The 15,302-nt window shown below is 39.7% G+C and overlaps 2 pseudogenes; one reads left to right on the forward strand and one right to left on the reverse strand.

The window, feature by feature from the left end:
- Positions 1 to 2,580: 2,580 nt before the first annotated feature.
- On the forward strand, positions 2,581 to 3,261 carry LOC113609400 (60S ribosomal protein L15 pseudogene; annotated as a pseudogene).
- Positions 3,262 to 6,065: 2,804 nt separating this feature from the next.
- On the reverse strand, positions 6,066 to 7,620 carry LOC113609351 (serine/threonine-protein kinase PAK 2 pseudogene; annotated as a pseudogene).
- Positions 7,621 to 15,302: the final 7,682 nt, after the last annotated feature.

Genomic DNA, 15,302 nt, shown 5'->3' on the forward strand with positions numbered 1-15,302 from the left:
TTCTTGCCTTTTGTAATTTATAAGTAATTTTTGAGGATATATTTTTAAACTGTGTTAAAACCCTGTTTCCCAACACACTTTTACCCAATGGTGTTAAAATCTCTTGGTGATTCTTCCCTGAATCAATTGTTACTATGGTGGCTGCAAAGTAATTTAACTGAATGAATTAATCTTAAAAAAAAGATCTTTCAGATAACTATTTGAGCAACATAGTTTGAGAGAAGTCTCTCTCTACCCCAAACCCACTAGAATTATTTCTAATATTAGATAGTAAAGAATCGGTATCCTGGGACTTCCCTGGTGGTCCAGTGGTTAAGACTCTGGGCTTCCACTGCAGAGGCCGTGGTTTCAATCCCTGGTCAGGGAACTAAGATCCTGAATGCTGTGTAGTGTGGCCAAAACAATTTTTTTTAATTAAAAAAAAATCAGTATCCAATGTAATCCCTACCTATTTTACAATTCATTTAATAACTTCATTTTTTCCCCTCCACAATGAGTCCTATACATGTTTAAATTCAACCCCCCTTCTACAGCTTAAGTTAGATTTAAACATCCTTATGAAATAGTATATGTAATGTAGATACTAAGTCAATCTATAGACCTTTTTCTCTTCATTGATATAGCACACATATGCACAGCTGTAAAATGTTTATAAACTTTTGACTTTCCCACTAGATTTCCATAAACAGCTCTAGTGCTTTATTTACAACTAATTAAAAATACTTCTCATTTCTTTCTTTTTGTTTTAACATCTTTATTGGAGTATAATTGCTTTACAATGGTGTGTTAGTTTCTGATTTATAACAAAGTGAATCAGCTATACATATACATATGTTCCCATATCTCTTCCCTCTTGCATCTCCCTCCCTCCCACCCTCCCTATCCCACCCCTCTAGGTGGTCACAAAGCACTGAGCTGATCTCCCTGTGCTATGCGGCTGCTTCCCACTAGCTATGTATTTTACATTTGGTAGTATATATAAGTCTATGCCACTCTCTCACTTCGTCCCAGCATACCCTTCCCCCTCCCCATGTCCTCAAGTCTATTCTGTAGTAGGTCTGCGACTTCTCATTTCTTATGACTAATTGCATTAATACTAATAATTAGGACATAATGGAATATGAAAATGTAGATATACTACTTGAAGGTTTTATATTTCATCTAACTTTATTACCTAAGAGTTTAAAAAATTGAAGTATGGTATAATTGTAATAATAGCAATTGTAATCATTATGCATGAATTTATTTTGATCATTATTTCTGGCTCTTTCAAACTCTCTCTCTTTTTTTTCAGATATAATTTTTCTTGCAACAAGATGTGAATATTTTAATTTAAAATTAATAAATCACAATTCTGTATTGCTTTTAAGATTAAGATTATTCAAAAATGACACATTTCAGGATTAACCAAAGTACATTTCTATTATAATTTAGTTTATCCAAGTAGGTAAAGAATAAACCACACTGTAGCTCCTTAACCTAGGAGTCAGGTTTTAATGACAAAGTCCGTTGCCAGCAATGGACATGCAGGTAACCGTCAAAGAAGTTGTAAATACAAATCCCAAACTGCTTCTATAAACTGAAAAGACCTTTGTTGAGTCACAGGCATAAAAATGGGGCATTGGCACTGCATTCAGTGAATATGGCCTTTATGACTTATGTATGGAAGTACCTTCTAGAGTGGTCATGAGGATCACAGTCTTATATCATGTAGTTGGTTTTCTATTTCATTGGTAGCATCTTCTTTATCATAATCCATTCAGACAACTATTTACAAAGAATGTTCAAATATGGAACTCAAGAGACACTGTAGCTTTCCACCAGGAACAAACCAGCTTATTTCTGTAAAGTAATTTAGCACTAGCTGTAGAAGGCCAATATAATCCAGAGAAAAATGAAATCAAGAATCAAATTGAAAACAGAGACCATTAAGTGCTCTAGATACAAGTTTCACTAATTATCTTATTTTTGTGAAAACCTTCCTGCCTTACCAATTTTAAAAAACCAAAAAACCCACCAGCCATTTCTGTCCTTATACCTGTATCTTAACACAGATATGATGGGAATGATAGGAAATAAAACTCTATTGAGTTCTCCTAATGTACTCCAAAACATCCAAATTATTTTTATTCATGATTTGTACTATTGCAGGATGGCAAGTCAATTAGGAGCCAATGGTGGGAATAAAAAGCCAGAACCAAAGCACAGAGTTTTCTCTTTCATGTGGCTCTTGGCATGTCAGAAGGGGCAGTACTGCCTCCAAAATCCAAACAATTAAAATGATGAGAGAAGAGGAGAGGAGGGGAAGGGAGAAAAGAGGGCACCCTAATAATCCTACAGGTCACAGACCTTTTTAAAATCTTTAAAATGTAAAATGTATTGCTATCAACAAGCACGTTGCATTATTCTTTCTTTCTCCAGTTTTTTACATATTATTTACTTATTTGAAAAAAATCTAAAGTAACATCTCAAATGACCCATGAATTTACCAAGAAGTACTTTGTCACTTAAGTTCTCACAGACAGTAAAAATGTTGGTAACGGAGGAGAAAGGGTCCTTCCTTTCCGTTTGGCGGCAGCCATCAGGTGAGCCAAGATGGGCGCTTACAAGTACATCCAGGAGCTGTGGAGGAAGAAGCTGTCGGACGTGATGCGCTTTCTGCTCAGGGTGCGCTGCTGGCAGTACCGCCAGCTCTCGGCGCTGCACCGGGCTCCGCGCCCCACCCGGCCCGACAAGGCGCGCAGGCTGGGCTACAAGGCCAAGCAAGGTTATGTGATATATCGGGTTCGCGTGCGCCGCGGTGGCCGCAAACGCCCGGTCCCGAAGGGCGCCACCTACTGCAAGCCTGTCCACCATGGCGTCAACCAGCTCAAACTTGCCCGGAGCCTTCAGTCTGTTGCCGAGGAACGAGCGGGACGCCACTGTGGGGCCCTGAGGGTCCTGAATTCTTACTGGGTGGGTGAAGATTGTACGTACAAATTTTTTGAGGTTATCCTCATTGATCCCTTCCATAAGGCTATCAGAAGAAACCCTGACACCCAGTGGATCACCAAACGAGTCCACAAGCACAGGGAGATGCGAGGGCTGACGTCTGCAGGCAGGGAGAACCGCGGCCTCGGCAAGGGCCACAAGTTCCACCACACGATCGGTGGTTCTCGCCGCGCAGCCTGGAGAAGGCGCAATACTCTCCAGCTCCACCGCTACCGCTAATATAAGTAATGTTTGTAAAATTCTTACCTAATAAACAGTTTAGGACATCCACGTCTGCTTAAAAGTGTTTTTTAATCTGTCTGTTAAAACTAGTTGTCTGCAGGTTGCTTCACTGAATGCATTGTCAAATTCTGAAAGTTAAAGTGCAATAATGTTTGAAGATTTTAAGTGATGGTGTGTCTTGTTTCTAATAAGGGAAATGCCTTTGTTTTTGCTTTATTAGGCAGTTGATATGTCCGTGTGTAAAGTGCTGTCTGGTAACAATAGGTGTAAAATTCTGTAAAAGAGGAGCGCAGAAACTAGCCGTGTAGATTTGTTGGTGCATGTGATGAAACCTACAGCTTTATTGGGGTGATGCAATGCTCTGCTGGTTTACTCTAAAGTGGCTGTTTTATGGAGTTTGGCAAGGACAAACTTTAAATTGGGTTTTCCTTGGAAATGTGAAGGATGTCATGATCGTTTATCATGATCATTATGCCGAAAAATAAAGTTGACTAGGGCCCACGTTTTTAGACTTAATCTGCTATTCCATATATGTAACTGCTGCTTCCAAAAGGCGGAAAGTAAAGGAATGCCACGATTTTTTAAGATAATTGAATAAACCTGTTGCAAGCTGTTTCTCTTACAAATTGAAACAAATCCTGGTTAGCCTAAATTAAATTGCCTTGGCCTCCATGGTACCACTGAAGTTCACATAAAAGGTGGGAGCTCCTGGTTCAATCCCGTGGCTCTGATCTGTAGAATACTTAACTTCATGCAAAATAGTCATGGTATTTACACTAGTGTATATTGAAACTGATGGAAATTGAACATTAGGTAAAAGAGAAGGGAGTTTTTAACCCTAAGGCTTGTAAGCTAGTGATGCTAGGATTGGGAAATTGGTGTTCATCAGGTCCCTTTCAAGTGTGGGAGGATACAAGGGGCTTGGATCAAAAATTTTAATGTTTTATTTGTAGTATTAGTTTGTGACCCATTATGAAATCTAAGCCACCTTGGGGAAAATAGGGTTGGTTTTATTTAAAAGTAACATTGCTAAGTCTAATCAGTGTTATCTTGGCTCATCACTTTATCCATTCCCATAAGGCTACTAAGAAGAGTCGTGTAGTTGGTGTCAATACAAGTTCAATTGGTTTCCGATTTTATGTGTGGTCTACAGTTATTTTTCTCATCCCTGCTCAAACTACCCCCAAGAGCCTCAGCATTCCACAAACGTGCCAGGCCACCCACTGGTTGTGGTCGGGCATACCACCACATTCTGCTGGCATCATGACTTCCCCTAGACTAAGCTTCTGTTTCCCAGGGTGGAGTTGAGTGCATAGGAAATATGGAAGAGGAGTTGCCCCAGTTCTTGGTTTGCTATCTTAATAGGTAGTTTAATTTTGAAATCTAATTGCTGGATTTCTGGCAAACCAATTTTCCTTGTATTTTCTTCAAGGGTCTTTTAAAAGGCCCACTTAAATGATTTCTGGAAAACATGTAGCAGGCTCAAAAAACCTTTTGGGACCCAAATTCCTTCCCACTCAGAAAATCTTAAACCATATTACTTTGTGTGTAGAGGTGGTTCAACTATATATAATGATAGACTAAATGTCTATTAAACTAAAAAAAAATGTTGCTAATGGGTTGGGAGCAATGTTTATAACAAATCTTTACAGTTTACTGGTCAGAAGCTGCATCTCTAAGGAACTGACATTTCTCTTTCATGAATGTAATCTTATCTAATTATTTTAGAGCTCACCAAGATTCAAGCCTCTCACTTTGTCTCTGCTAGTTTCAAATATTTTTTACCTTTAAATGGAAAAAAAAAAGTTAACTTTTAAATTCTGAAAATTCAATGGTTATTATATTATTTACCATGGGAAGGGGGTGAGGAGTAGGGTGAGAAAGGGTTAATTACAAAACAAACAAACTAGCTAAAATTACAACATATACAGAAACTTACTTCCAAAATGAAGGGGAAAAAGGAGGGAAGGGGAAAGTAGCGGCACAAAGTCCTGAAGCCAAATCTGAAGAGGACATAGAAAGAAAAACGAAACTGTTAGAAAATATAGTCAATGGGACTCTTTTACTGTTTCAATGATTTAGTTATAAATATAGGTTATTAGTCTTCTCTCTATACATGTAACAAATGCCAAAAAACTCACTATTATGAAATTATAAAAATTGACTCTTTCACATTTGTTAGAAAGGGTAAAAATCACATACTTTTCTTCCCTTCCTTCAGTTCAAATTCTGAACTGAAATGTTACATGTAACAATAGCTGGTTCTAACTTCTATACAAAGTTAAACCATATTGAACTCCTTTGCCAATATAAGGAGCTATGTCATTTCTATCACACTTGCCTCCAATTTAGGCATAAGAAACATTTCTCAAAGCAACTCAAAAGGAGCAAGTCAGGGGAAAGAAAGTTATGAAGAAGAGAGAAGAGAAGACTAGCAGATAAAACACATACTCTGAAAAACTCAGATCTGCCATTCAAGTACTGAAAATACCCCAAAAGGGACAATGAATGGGATCTGTTATAATAAAGTCAGCAAAATAAAATGCAAATCTCAAGCATGATAAATGGCCCTGATGGGCTTTCTGCTGAAGGGCATGAGGCTATGATTCAGTCCACAATTCCTTTTGGACCCTAAAGAAGGGATTCAATAGAAAGTTGTCACTCTGTTTTGCAATTTTTTCTTGCTTGTCTTCAGGAAACAGTAGCTTGTTTCTTCCCTCCATGTTATGCAGACCATTTCTTTAAACCCCAAAAGAATAATAATTTTCATATAGTAAAAGACTTCTTTTAGAAAATGGAAAAAGGAATATGAGGCCACAGCAATGATGTTAATGGTTACTCTTCAATGCTTCTTTAGCTGCCATGATCAGTGGTGTCAAGCTGGACTGGTTTGGCCAACTGGTTTGGCCAGTTTCAGGAAGGGATGTTGTAACAATTCTCTGGCTGAACTCCTTTTCTCCACATCCATCTCCAAACATTGATTTAAGAAATCCCGAGATATTGGGGAAAGTTTCTCTGGGTTTTGAAGTTCTGGGGTTCCATTAGTTACTATCAGGTACAAGGCCCTCAAAGGATTTTCACTGAGGTATGGAGGCTCTCCTTCTACCCTCTCAATGACCATAATACCCAGAGACCAGATGTCTACTTTAGGGCCATAAGCTTTCCGTGTAACCACCTCTGGTGCCATACAGTATGGCGTTCCAACCATAGTACTTCGCTTGCTCTACTCAGGAGTGATCTGGGCACAGAAGCCAAAGTCAGTAAGTTTAACAGATCCTTCCATGCCCAAAGGCACATTGTCACTTTTGATGTCTCTATGGATCACTTGATTAGCATGTAAAAACTCCAATGCCTGTGAACACTCTCTGCATACAGCAGCAATCTGTGCTGCATCCATGCAGGTCTCTGTTACAACATCAGTAAGTGATCCCCCAGCGAGGTATTCCGTTACCACAAACAATTCATCGCCCACCAGGTAACTGTCGAAGAAGTTAACTATGTTGAGATTGTTTAATTCTTTCGTCACCAGAATCTCATTAATGATCAATTCCTTCTTTGGCTGTTTCTGTAAATTAATCTGCTTAATAGCAACCACTTGTCCCAATGCCACATCAGTAGCAGTGAAAATTGTGCCAGAAACCCCTTGCCCAATTTTTTCATATCTTGTATACTTTTTCTTAGGGTCACCTATGCTTACAATAGTTCTTAATTGCTCCATAATCTCTTCATCTGTCATTTTGGCCTTCTTTGTTCGTCTGAAGTCTTGGCACCACTGTCAACATTAGAATCACCAACTTGTGCAGGAATAGGATCAGTTACAGGCCGTGTATAAATTGACTTTGTATGATCTGGTCATGGGGCAATAACAGGAGGAGGAGTCTCTTCATCATCATCATCATCTTCTATTACTACTGCTGTTTCTGAACGCTTGGTATTCAGTGCTGGTGTTCCAGATGGGAAGCCATCTTTCTCAAGAGGAGTAAAGCTCAGATATTTCTGCTTCACTGTGTTGGAGTCATAGAACTTTAAGACATCCAGCACAGCCCGAGGATTCTTCTTTTGCTCTAGTTTTGTGATATTGGAGGTCTATCGAGCCCACTGTTCTGGCATGCCAGTGAATTCTCCAGTAACAGCATCAAAACCAACATGGATGGTGTGCTCAAAATCATATGGAGGAGAAATTTCTAGCCTTTACTTCTCTTTCTTCTTACTTCATTTCTTTGTGCTTGAGAATACAGAGACGATTTTATTCCTGGGTTTTTTTTCCCTCTGGAACAGAGGTCAAAGGTTTCAAACTGTGATTGGCTGATACAGGGTCTTTGCCTCCAGTGCTAAAAATGGCACTGCTCATTTGCACGGGGTGGGGGGTCCTGGAGGCTTGTCTTCCAGTTCTCTGTTATCAGACATGATTCAGAATTATGATATGGCCCCAGGCGAGGAAAGGTCCCTGCCCCAGCGAGGAGCCTCCGGCCGAGCTCCCTGCGGGATCAGGAACCTCCCCCAAACTCTCACTCTCTTTACCCTCACACTGTCCTTAATCCATTAGAACCATGTATTCTTTAAGATTCTCACTTTCATTTATTTGCCATTAGATGAAAGTTTGTTGGGGAATGGAAAACTTATTCTTAAAGTATCTTCTTTCAAATTACTTGCAAGCCTCCTTAAGGAGACATTAATGGGAGGTTGATGTAGAAACTGAGGAACAGAGAATCCAATTATATCACATCATTTATTGGAAAGTCGCTGGATTAATGCCCTGGGGAATGTTTGTAATATAGTGGGCAATATCGTAGGTGTTCCAAATCAGTGTCAAGCTCCCTATCATCACATCAACCTTGAGAGTTGAACTGGCTTGCTCAAGTACATGGAGCCAAAAGTCAAGGTGAAACCAGAATCAAGGCTTCCTTTGGAGTCAAGACTTCTCCCAGTATTTTCTCTTGCTGTAAAATAATATAACAGATGTGGTTATCTCACACCCTGAGTCACTGCCAAGGAGAAAATGAAGCATGCACAGTAGAAACATGTCTTAGGGAAGCAAGGTGGCTACACTTACACCTTCTGCAGAGAGGACTCAGCTGTTGGGTGGCTGCTATTTCTGGGCATTGTGATATCATTTCTACACAATATTCTGCTTAAAGCGCCTGAGACCGCGAAGTGATTTAGACACTGTGAGATTCTTGCTTAAGCTCTTTGATGAGTTTAAAGAGGGCTTGAACTCACATTTTTACCCCAAGGCAAATTGCTCACAGGTCTTCATTTTACATGAAGCAGACTCTGGGGAGCTGAGTGACAGTCTGGCCTTGGAGATTTTCATTGAAAGGTTTGAAGCACATGTTTGAAGTACAGCCATGCGATGGACCTGGAATCAGGTTACCTGGGACAGAACTTGACTGCATGACTGTGTAGACCTGGGACGCTGCTTAAACCATTCTGGGACCCGACCTTTTCATTTCCATCAACAAAATGAACAGAGTAAGGCCTGCTTAGCTGGCTTTTCCTAGATTTGAGGTGAGGAACATGGAGATTAGCACAGTTACTTACAAAGTAGCAATCAACTGAAAACTGAACCAATCAAATAAAAAATATAAAGTACAATATACACAACAAAATAACTGCTTTATTAATACACAGTGCAAAGTATTAGTGTTCCTGTATCTCCACAGATTCTGAGTTTCAAATTAGGGGGAATATGTTTTCACTTTTACATAGTGAATTTCTAAGAAGACTTATTTAACAAGCACTTAAAGAGTGCTTTTAAGTGCCAGGCATGGGTAAACTGTTTTACAATAATGGACTCATTTGATCCTTATCACAAGACTATGAGGTAGATGCTATTATTGCTCCCATTTTACAAATGGGGAAACTGAGAAGAGAAGCAACTTGCCCAAGTACCTGATCTGAGATTCAAACCTAGGCTGTCTGTCTCCAAGAATCCCTGCTTTTAACCCCACTGCACTCTGCTGAGGATGGCTGTGAGGTTAGTTAGATAGAAGATAAAGATGAGGTGTTCCCTGTTCCAGTTGGAACATCTCATTCAATGTGATTGTCATGTTGTTCTTATTTTTAAATATATGGGGTTTCTTAGAGTCAAAAATTAGAAATAGAATTGGGAGTGGATGATTTCCACGGAGGCCTTTGGAACGAAATCCAAGTCTAGGAGAGGGAAGTCTGGTGTTCTGCTTCTTCTGGGAACGTGTAAAATATTCTCAGGCTGGCCTGATTTTATCAGGCAGATGTACTTCTGAGACACTTGAATATTTCCTCATCCCACAGTGTTTATCAGGTCAACCAATGCTTGTATAAAAATACAAGCAAAATCATCCAGAAATGTTTATGTTCCACCAAATGAATTCAGTGTGTGAAACGGTGGTTCTACCCCATGCCCTATAAAATTTTTCCTTTTATAGCTATATCTGGACAACTTTAAACAGATGAAGTCTGAGGTATATACTTAGGGCATTTACAAAATTTTTCCTGAGTTGGGTCAGCAAGACCATAGTCCTTGCACAATTGAAAAAATATAGCAACATGTCCTTCTTTAGTTTTATAATTGGTCTGGGGAAGGACATAATTCTGTGTGTGTGTGTTTTTTTAAATCAACTGTATTCAGGTATAATGAACATACAATATGATGCACTCATTTTAACTGTATGAAGACATAATTTTAATTATGAGGTATCTTTCTCTCTCTAGGTACGTATCTAAAATGGAGACATAGAAGACATTTTGGGGGATCATCTTCCTTGCAGCTGGTTTTGGCTTCATCAAGTCACAGAGAATTGGTAACGCGTTGGGTTCTTTAAGCCAAAAATGATGACCTTGCCAGGAATAGAGTGGTAGTGACAATATTAAAAGAAAATATTACAGGAGTTTCATACTTAACAAATGGGAAATGATTCTTTGAAGGAGAATTTAGAATCTGAAAGCTTTTAGTTAATAGTGGACCCTTGATATTTTTCAAAGCTTAACCTCAAATAATGAAAAATAGATATTAAAAGATGCTATCCTTCTGAATGTGTTACCAAGCTCTCAAATGCTTTTGTAAATGTGGGCCTATTCTATTGACTCTGCATTTTGCTTTGTCTTCTTTGGCTGTGCTCTTCCACAGGGCAATTGTCATCGCAAGGTGAGTAGTTTCCCCGAGTGCTAAGGACACTTCTGCAATTTTTTTTGCAGTCATTTTAACTTTGGGGGCTTTTCAAGATGAAATCATCAAAAGAAGATTGTATGAGTAGCCTGAAGCTCCCATTGAGACAATATTGAGTTTTAAATGTTCAGAAATGTTTACACAGGCTGTTATTTGTTGGGAAAAAACATAAAGTCTCTAAATTTCCCTTCGGCTCTGACTCCTCTCATGTGAACAGAAGCTGTGACAGTGAATCTTCTTCTGCTTCAAACACCTTCTAAAATGACAAAAATCTAGTCGTTCAGAAAGTAACAATGTATGAAAATGTAATATATCTCTCAAGTTGCATGTGATGAAACCATATCTTTGCCTGAAATACATTCTATAGCTGTGAGGTTTCTCCTGATTGGAAAGAACAGGGAAACACTTCCTGGTCTGTGTTTGATCTCTTCTGAAAGAGCTTTCAAGGGGACAAAGCAGGTGGCCATCCCTGGAGCACTCACTAGACCCTCTCCTCTCAAGAGGATTGCATTTGGAGGGCCAAAGGGAAGGGAAGCTTAAAGGGCCTCAAGCTCATTGATTATCATCCTTTTCAATAATCCTGACTTCACTTGGCTTTATGATTGAGATTAGGCAAACTTCCCAGAAGTGGGATTTAGGAATCTAGAAGTGACTGTCCCTTCAGGATTTACTGTCCCTGAAGTACAACAACCTTCTCCAGACCTTTTCCACCTAAACTCTCATGTGGTCTTTGCCTTTCTGTAACATGGGCTTTCAATTTAATCTTCTTTATGGCAGTCCAGGGTATGGGCTAGATGTCAAGGGACCTGGTTTCTAATGCTGGCTCTTCGAACAGATTTACACAGTTACTTTGCCTTTCTAGGTCTTATTTTCCTTATCTGTGAGATAGGTGAATCAAACTCATTCTATACTTGCACTGTTCAATACAGTGGGCACTAGACATGTGTGACTATTTAAATTAAAATACATTAAAATTCAGCAAAACTTAAAATTTCATTTCTCTCAGTCACACTAGCTACAGTTCAAGTGCTAAACAGCCTAGTGGCTGCAGTATTGCACTGCGTAGTCTTTTTTTTTGTTTTTGTTTTTGTTTTTGTTTTTGTTTTTGTGGTACTTGGGCCTCTCACTGTTGTGGCCTCTCCCGTTGCAGAGCACAGGCTCTGGACATGCAGGCTCAGTGGCCATGGCTCACGGGCCCAGCCGCTCTGCAGCATGTGGGATCTTCCCGGACTGGGGCACGAACCCATGTCCCCTGCATTGGCAGGCGGACTCTCAACCACTGAGCCACCAGGGAAGCCCTGAGCATCTATTTTCATACAGGTGTGACTGGAACAGAACAGGCATGAGTTTTGTGTCTCAGAACTGGCCTCTATGGGGAGAGACAGACATGAATGAAGTAATCATGGAAATAGATATAAGATTACTGCTGAGATAAGTACATGAAGGTGTGGTAAATGGTAGCGCATTCTGATCCAGACTGTGCAGTCAAGAAGGCTTCATTGAGGGAGTAAAGATGGGATGAAATAAAGCACGAGTAACAACCAGATTGTGAGGGAGGTCGAAGCAGGAAGAGACCAGCCTTCTCTACTGAGGTCCTGTGGGCATTTTAGAATGTGCTGAGGGTGGACAGGACTTGGGCATTCCAGGGCACACAGGAAATCAAGACATTCTCTACACAGACCTCTGTGAGAGGCACACACAAGGTATTCCAGGTTAAGAAAAAGGAAAGGCTTAGAGTTAGAAGAACTCAGAGCTGGTTTGGACAAACAAGGATTCCAATTTAACAGGAGTGGAGGGAGAGATAAAAAGTATAAAGAATGGGAGTGAAGTCTGTATGGGCAAGTTGGAGTCAACTTAATGCCAAGTTTAAGGGTCTTGTTTTTTCCTACTGAGTAATCAGTTTGCCTAGAAACTACTGAAAGTTTCTAGGCAAGGAAGAACATGTTAAAGCTACAGGTTTGGAAGATTACTGTGGAAGCCAGTGTCTGGATCAGAAAAAGGAGGGACTAGATGTTGAACAAAACATAATAAGAACCATATGCCAGGCTTTGTACTCAGCATTTTAATTTATTATTCCATTGACTCCCTATGACAGCCCTATAAGATAAATATATCAGTTTCACAAATGAGAAAATTGTCTTAAAGAAGTCAAATAAATTTGCCTTGCTGGTAAATTAAGCAGCAGGATGGGAATTTGGAATTAATGAACTTCCTCTTACCACTATATCAGGCCAGGGAAGAGGTGAGGAGGGGTCTTCAGTAACATTTGGAAGTGGCTTCTTGTGGAGTCCAGAGATTTTCCCATTCCCTGTGTGTCTGAGACCCAGATCTCAGAGGTGGTCCCTACTTCACTGTTTTCAGAGTATGCTGTGTAACCACCAGAACCATGTACATAACATCCTTTGAGGAAGGTTCCTCTGGTGGGGGGCTCTCTCCAACTCTGTGGCTCTGTAGGATCTAGGACACAAAGATGGTACAATTAACAGCAGATTGTGAGAGAAGCAACCATTTGCTTATCATGTCATAGTCTCATGGCAAGTTGCTCCACCTCTCTGGTTCCCTGTCTACAGCAGTCAGGAGCCCTGCAAGTATTTTTCTCTTTTTTCTTCTCTTTTTTCATGAGATCTTGCTCTGCTAATGCTGTGCACATCTGTGATGAAGAAAGCCTTCTTCATTTTCTTACATGTGTTTTTGTGTGGGAGCATCAGGAAGTTGTGGAAAGATCCAGGGGTTTGGAGGTAGGGAGACGAGGTCCAACTTCCTCATACACAAATGGGTTAATTCTTGAGTTGTGAGTGTTAAATGAGGTAAGGCACATCTAGAGCCAAGCATATCACAGATTTCCAATAAAAGTATGTATTTTTCCGTGTCTCATTCTCACCTCTTTGACAGCGAATGCTTTAAAGTTCAAGTACTAAATTGCTCTTTTAATTTGAGTCTCACTTCCCCTCTCCCTTTAGGCAATAGGTGATTTTAAAAAGTGACACTTTTTTTTTTAATGTGATTTAAGGGCCTGACGGGACCATCCAGAAAACCTGGAGAGCATGGAGAGCCGGGGCTGAGAGGAGATTCTGTGAGTGGCCGTTGAGGGATTTCTGCTGCTTCAATACAAGGATTGTGAACTGTTTGCATGGGCACAATGGCAGAGAACAACGAATTATTCATTAATGAGGCATCTGTTCAGCCTATCTAAGTATTGCTACAAATAAGAGATTTGAGAGGAAACCCATCTTATAGAACAACTGGGCTCTCAAAGAGTTTGGAATTTTAATTGCATTGGTTATCTGGGATTACTGAGCAGATCCAGAAAATGAAAAGTCACGACTTTGGTACCTTTCTTTTTTTAAAAAATCTGACTTCCTATATTTTCTTTTCCTGTCTTTCCTGTCCATTTGAGCTAAGAAAACTTTTACTTTCTCAGGGGGATCCTGGAATTGATACTTCCATCCAAGGCCCTAAGGGAGAAAAAGGAAGGCATGGACACCAGGTAAGATGGTCTCTGTTTGCTTGGGGATACTGGTACCCACGGGAGCAGATGCTAGCTGGTGGAGGAGACTTGGGTATTCCAGTTGGATCAACGTAGAAAAACAGAAAGCAAACCTGTGGGACTCCGATATCTATGGAAACAGGAACTCTGAATGCTAATCCCCACTTGTATCCTTGCCTAGCATCCATGTCTCTTAGTTTTTCTTTTTGTTTTTTTTTTTTGTACAAATCTTATTTCCCACAACATTAGTAATATAAGTTACTTTACCTTGTTTGTCCTTGGTTTCTTCATCTCCAGAATGAAATTTTCAGACTCAATGATGCCTAAGATCTTTCCAGTATTAAAAGTCTCCAATTTTATTTTATTTTATTTATTTTTAACAACTTTATTGAAGTATAATTGCTTTACAATTGTGTGTTAGTTTCTGCTTTATAACAAAGTGAATCAGCTATACATATACATATATCCCCATATCTCTTCCCTCTTGCATCTCTCTCCCTCCCACCTTCCCTATCCCACCCCTCTAGGTGGTCACAAAGCAGAGAGCTGACCTTCCTGTGCTATGTGGCTGCTTCTCACTAGCTATCTATTTTACATTTGGTAGTGTATATATGTCCATGCCACTCTCTCACTTCTTCCCAGCTTACCCTTCCCCTTCCCATGTCCTCAGGTTCATTCTCTACGTCTGCATCTTTATTCCTGTCCTGCCCCTAGGTTCTTCAGAACCTTCCTATTTTTTAGATTCCATATATATGTGTTAGCATACGGTATTTGTTTTTCTCTTTCTGACTTACTTCACTCTGTATGACAGACTCTAAGTCCATCTGGGTCCACTCACTACAAGTAACTCAATTTTGTTTCTTTTTCTCTAATGATTAGTGATGTTGAGCATCCTTTCATGTGTTTGTTGGCAACCTGTATATCTTCTTTGGAGAAATGTCTCTTTAGTTCTTCTGTCCATTTTGGAATTTGGTTGTTTTGTTTTTGGTACTGAGCTGCATGAGCTGCTTGTATATTCTGGAGATTAATCATTTGTCAGTTGCTTCGTTTGCAAATATTTTCTCCCATTCTGAGGGTTGTTTTTGCGACTTGTTTATGGTTTCCTTTGCTGTGCAAAAGCTTTGAAGTTTCATTAGGTCTCATTTGTTTTTTTTTTTTTGTTTGTCTGTTTTTATTTCCATTTCTCTAGGCAGTGGGTCAAAAACGATCTTGCTGTAATTTATGTCATAGAGTTTTCTGCCTATGTTTTCCTCTAAGAGTTTTATAGTGTCTGGCCTTACATTTAGGTCTTTAATCCATTTTGAGTTTATTTTTGTGTATGGTGTTAGGGAATGTTCTAATTTCATTCTTTTACATGTAGCCGTCCAGTTTTACCAGCACCACTTATTGAAGAGGCTGTCTTTTCTCCATTGTATGTTCTGCCTGCTTTATCAAAAATAAGGTGACCATGTGTGC

Source organism: Aethalodelphis obliquidens, unplaced genomic scaffold (assembly GCF_003676395.1).
Source record: "Aethalodelphis obliquidens isolate GAN/ISIS:26980383/991018 unplaced genomic scaffold, ASM367639v1 scaffold56, whole genome shotgun sequence".
Classification (NCBI taxonomy): domain Eukaryota; kingdom Metazoa; phylum Chordata; class Mammalia; order Artiodactyla; family Delphinidae; genus Aethalodelphis; species Aethalodelphis obliquidens.